This window comes from Conger conger, chromosome 6, assembly GCF_963514075.1.
Source record: "Conger conger chromosome 6, fConCon1.1, whole genome shotgun sequence".
Classification (NCBI taxonomy): domain Eukaryota; kingdom Metazoa; phylum Chordata; class Actinopteri; order Anguilliformes; family Congridae; genus Conger; species Conger conger.
In genome coordinates this window covers 12,274,076-12,280,320 of record NC_083765.1, presented here as the reverse complement: position 1 = coordinate 12,280,320, position 6,245 = coordinate 12,274,076, and positions in this window count along the sequence as shown.

The following is a 6,245-nucleotide window of genomic DNA, read 5'->3' as shown; positions in this document are numbered from 1 at the left end:
GTGTGTGTGTGTGTGTGTGTGTGTGTGTGTGTGTGTGTGTGTGTGTGTGTGTGTGTGTGTGTGTGTGTGTGAGTGTGTGTGTGTGTGGTGTGTGTGTGTGTGTGTGTGTGTGTGTGTGTATGTGTGTGGTGTGTGTGTGTGTGGTGTGGGCATGTGTGAGCGTGTGTGTGTGAATGTGTGTGTGTGAATGTGTGTGTGTGTGTGTGTGTGTGTGTGTGTGTGGTGTGTGTGGTGTGTGTGTGTGTGTGTAGTGTGTGTGTGTGTGTGTTTGGTGTGTGTGTGTGTAGTGTGAGTGTGTGTGTGTGTGTGTGCGTGCGCGGAGGGCAGTCCGCACTGCAGCTGGCGTTCGGGGAGATTACATTACAGCGCCATCTGGGCCTCTGGCTGACTGGCCCCTAGCATGCAGCCAACTGATTTATTCAGTTTAAAATATATGCAGTTATTTGTTAATAATTAATTGATGATTATTAATCATGAACTAATTGTAATACTTTTAAGGAACACTGTGTCTCTCACAGAACAATGATTAAGCCTAGTTCCAGTTGAAATTTGGAACTGAATGGAAATTCTCTTAGTCCAGGACTAAGCCTGATCTTTGTTTGTGAAACAGACCCAACCAGAAGCCCTTGCTCTCTAGGACCCTTGGGGAATGGGGGCCAGTCTGCAGAATGAGCTCCTGCAGGGTTGGACAGTCCCTGACAACAGGCCAGTGATGGGCGGGGTTGGACAGTCCCTGACGACAGGCTTGTGATGGGCGGGATGTCGATGACAAGAAGGAGGCAGTAAGATAGCCTGTCAGAAGGAGCCTGGGAAAACACTCAACAGATCTATAGACTGAAGGAGAATTTAGGCCGCGATTTCAATCAGATCTTAGTGCAAAATGAGTAGTAGTCATTTTCATGTGGAGGAGCAGGGAACTGTTAATAAAACTAGAATAACCCTAACCCTAGCCTACAGGGTAGCAACACTTGAATGAATGCAATATGGAGACACGGTTCACTCTGTGGACATTTTGAGAGCAACAGACCCAAACTTAGCCACAGCCACCTAGTGGCAAAGTGTTTATATCAAGTTTGTTCATTTCAACAAAACATAGTTGTGCATTTTCATATGCTTTCTGTTTAGTTTTTTTGCTCTCTTTTTTTTTTCATTGTGCGAAATAGAAATGTAATCAGCATTTGAATTAATTGATTCTAAAGTAACTTTGGTCGAATTAGGATCAGGTTTTGCTAGACTTTCTCTGGACAGTAGGTCTAGTTTATTCCTTTTTGAACAAGTTAGTCTTAATCACAGAAAATACTTATCTTTTTATATTTAGATCTGTTATCTACATTGGGGTGAAAAAAATTTGGGCACCCCTGATTTAAATGCCTGTTAAATTCAATTACATGTGCAAAAGCAAACCTGAACTGTAAATTATATTGTTAAACATGAGATTTTTATTTTAATTTGGGAACCATTTTGGACAACAATACAACATACTTTAAAAAACAAGTTGCCAGAAAGAATGACCTCAACACATAATTAAGTGTCTGAAGTACGCTAAAGAAACATTGAGAAGCCTGAAGCCTTTTGGAACAATTTGAATTGGACTGACAAACCAAAATTGAACTTTCTGGCCACAACCAAAGAAGGTATGTTTGGAAGGGTGAAGCCTTTGTAGAGAAGAACACCTTACCAACTGTGAAGCATGGAGGTGGATCACATGCATGGTTTTGGGGTTGTGTGGCAGCTGAGGGCACAGGAAATAGAAGATAGTGGAAGGAAGAATGGATTCCTCCAAATATCAAGACATTTTAGAGGTTAATGTTAAAGGTCAGTCCAGAAATTGTAGTTGAAGGTTGTATTCCAGTAAGACAATGATCCAAAGTATACCTCGAAATCACCCATGAAGTACCTCCAGGAAATACGGATTAAGGTTTTGGAATGGCCACCAGACTTGAATATTATTGAAAATCTTTGAAGATCTCAAACAAGCTGTACATGCAAAGTGGCCGAAGAATATTTCTGAGCTAGAGGTGTTTTGCAAGGAAGAATAGGGGTAAATTCCAAAAGTGAGAATTGAAAGACTAGCTGGCTACAGGAAGCATTTACAAGCTGTTATAGTTGCCTGAGGAGGAGTTACATAGTAGGATACTAACTGACATGGCTCCCAAACACTTCCACAAGGCCTTTTTAAAATTCTTTTAAAACTGTAAAAAAATAAATTTAAAAAAAGTCATCTTGCTTTAAAATTTGAAGAAGTGTGTCATGTTTAACATTGTACCATTTAGAGGTCAGGTTCAGTTCTGTTCACTCAGATATTCATTATAAAAGGGTTTTTGTCGGAAACAAATAATAAACCAGATAAGTGATTCTGAACATCAAAACATTCAAGTTCATTTAAAGGGGAAAATTATAAGATTATGAAGTCACTGACTTCACTATTAATTGCATTATTCAGATGTCAGCCAGGAAATTCGAATTTGAAACCCTGCTGCCGTGGAGACTCCATGTTCTCTGATTTGTTTCCTGGAAGATGCGGCCTACCTTAGGAGAGAGGCCTGACCTTTGTGTGGGAGTCAGCTTGGTTATTGAGAGTGACATTGGGTCAGGTGGGTCATGCCTGCCATCACATGCCTATATTTAACTTGGTGGTATTGGCATCAAACAGAACAGCATATGTCACTGGGAATCCGAGCAGGGAGACAGGCCTGGCTGAAGTATTGACACCCTCAGACCCAAAACTGTCAGCCCACCCTGAAGGTTACAGTCAATACAGGACCACAAAGAGTTTAATGTTTTAGTTCTAAGCAGGAATAGATTTAAGCAACTTTGACTCTTTTCCCTTCTTTTTTCAAAAACAGGTAAGGTTCTGTTATGAATATATTAGTTTGAATACAACAGTACAATAAATTAACATAATTGTGTGTCCATCCAAATCTAGTTTTTATTATTGATCACTTTCTGAAATTATCAGAGCTCTGGGGAGTTGGAATGCCAACATAATTTTAGTATTTGAACTTTAGTGCTATTAACATTGAACATTGGCTCTGTCCCACATCTGAGGATTGTCAAAGCAATGTCTAACATGTATAATAGTTCCTTGTTCTGACAATCTGGCCTTCTGGCATTGAAGCAACAAGTTTTTTAAACAAAGTTTTAATTCATTTTTCTACACAGCACAGTTTGGCAAGTTGATTTTGGTGATTGCCGAACTCACCAAAATGGGGTGAAATTAAAAACTATAATTTATTTATAATTGTTTATTTTTGCAAATTATGATTGATTCACACTCAGTGAAACAGTGGTGAATCGGTCACACCAAAGACAGCACGGGAGCCTTCTTGCATTATGAAATATAGGGTCTGTGGGTATAAATAGTGCTGCACCCTCTTGCTGGCTAGCACATGAGCTCCTTGGTGTAACTCAATAGCGGCAGACATGTGTGTCAAAGGCCCAGAAGCAGGCTGCTGGAACCAGGGTCCCCAACGACCATATATGGAATGTCAATGGCTTCCACTGTCAGCTAACTTCCACAGAAAGCTAATTACCGTGTACTCGTTTTGCATGTATCCGATGATTCATTCATCTCTGAAATGTTACAATGTATACAGTCGGATATACATGTGTGTGTGTGTGTGTGAGTGTGTGTGTGTGTGTGTGTGTGTGTTTGTGTGGGTGTGTTTGTATGTGTATGTATTTACATGTTAGATATACAGCATTCAGACAGGGACCAGTGATTTTTCATCCATAGAGTGCTCGATGGGGAACCTTTATTGCCAATTAGGTAATGCTTAATTTTACAGCACGTTAATCACATTGTACTTACTGGGTAAATCCCAGGTACTCATTAGGTTAAGGTATTTTGATTTCAGAGGTAAGTACTATGAAACAGCCTGTAAAATGAACTTACATAGCAATTACGTATGGTATTTACTGACTTTGTCACATAGTATATGCCACTGAAATCAAAGTACTTCCCTAATAATTTCACTAGCAGCTGTGTACTTACCCAGTAAGTACCATGCAAATAACGGGCTATAAAATTAAGCATTACCACCACTTACAAGACAATACAATCCAGCCATTTGGTCCAATAGGAATCCCACTTGTTTCTTGCAAGCGAGTCTGGTGGGTCTTTAATTGGTCGTGTCACTGAACTCTAACATTACCATAGTTGTTGACTGCAATAATTCGCCGTAATTTTGAAAGTTCAGGAATTCTTAACTTTGAGTTGCCACAAAATAAATTTTAAAAGTCTTATATTTGTGTCTATTACTGATGAATCTGCCAACTGAAATCAGTATAAGAACACATTGAGCCCCATGGCATGTGAGTGCTGTGCTAGTGGTTATTTGATACAGCCTAGATCTGATCGCATGAAGAGTGGTTACCGTGTACACCTCACAAAATTATTTCACTTTTATTATTTTTTTATTTTATTTTTTATAACAAAATACAGTATTTGAAGATTATAAATACTCTTCATACTTTTGGTGAAATTAATCTACATTGCCATCACTACATTCAGGAAGACACACATCCTTCAAAAGGCTTGCAGCCAGCGGTCACTTGTTTAGACTCCACAGCCATTTGCTATCAACTGGTGGGTTGACTCTGACAAATACGTGTTTTTGTACATTTCTGAGCTTGCTATGCAGTATGTGTGGGATAAAACTGAACACTTCCATTTAATGTTAAGGGTACAGTAAGTGTAGTTTGAATCCAGGCTATGAGCAGATATGTGTGACGTCTCATTCATGGGTTAACACTGGCTGCTGCCTCGGGATTTCAGTCATACTTTCTGCAGACAATTATATGAAACCAACACTGATACATTCCTGAAGGGGTCCAGGCCTGGGGGACCATTTCAATAATGAGCAAAGCATTAATCAGCTTTATGAAACCCATACTTGTTAATCTCTTGCATTGCCAAGTGTCAGAAATGTTTGTAAACTAATTCTGCCGGTTCCAAACACAGATTAGACTTTTCAACATGCTGGTGTGTCTAGATGGTGGTGTCCAGATTGCTTGTACTGGTATCCCAAAACATCAATAAAATCATGTATTTAATATTTGTTGAACTCCTACTGTAAAATATACAAATTATAAGAATAACAGCATTTACATCATTGAAATAGAATCAATAAATCACAAATTAAGAATTTGTATGTACACAAATAAAACCCTTACCATTTATAACTATGCCCAAAATAAAAAGACAACTGTTGTAACTCTGAATTTTCGCCAATAAACTGCCAAGAAGCTCCCCCTCAGAAATACACTTTGTATCCCCCAAGACCATCACTGATACCTTGGAAAGATTCCCACTATCACTTATAGCTCAGGTATTTCCTATATATATATATATATATTTTACTTTTACGCAGCCAGGCTATATTTGGGTTAACTCAATCTCTCAAACTAGATTTCCACCCTCAGATGCCCAGATTCTGGCTTGTGCTCAGTGGGACATATCAGGTGTGTAAAGGCATTTACTACAAGCGCAGGCCTCTGCAGTGCAGCTCCAGGCCTGGTTCTGGGCTGCACCATTCACTGGATATGACTATGAGTATGCTGTGGTGGGGCCGGAGTTAGTTTCACCCTACCATGGGCAGGGGAGGGCTGCAGTTTGTCAGTTGCTCCTTAGGTTATTGTAATAAGGGTGCCCCCTAGCAACTCAAAGGGGTACTGGTTGTGGAGAGTGAAAGATGCATCGCTCCTATCATATGTTTCCATGACAGGCGGGAGAGAGAGAGAAGAGAAAAATACTGTATGTGTGTGGGGTGAAATAAGGATTACCTTATGCTCCCTGAACAGGGCTAATTAGAACAGTGTAACGGTCATTTCTACTCCTTGGCCAGAAGGTTATATAGTCCATTTGCCATGCATTTAATTGCATTATATTCCATATTATTTTATTATCCTAGATTATGAAATTCACAAAGCTCACAAACCTGCACTTGGGCTCACTGGTATGTCTGCTCCAAGACCAAAGCTACTGTATGTAGGTATCTCAGACTTTATTGCATAAGTGGAAAACATATTGTGAACAAAACAGGCACAGCTGGTGCAGCAAATAGGATACAGGTGAGGTGAAATGAAAATGTGTTCAAATATTTTATTTGAATGTAGCAAATTCCATTAAACCTGCAAATATATTCAGCAAGGTATATTGTCTCCGAAAATTGGAAAGACAATATGGGCAAGTGCAAAACCTGTAATTATTAGTAGCCTAATATTCAGGCAAGTGGATTAGTAAC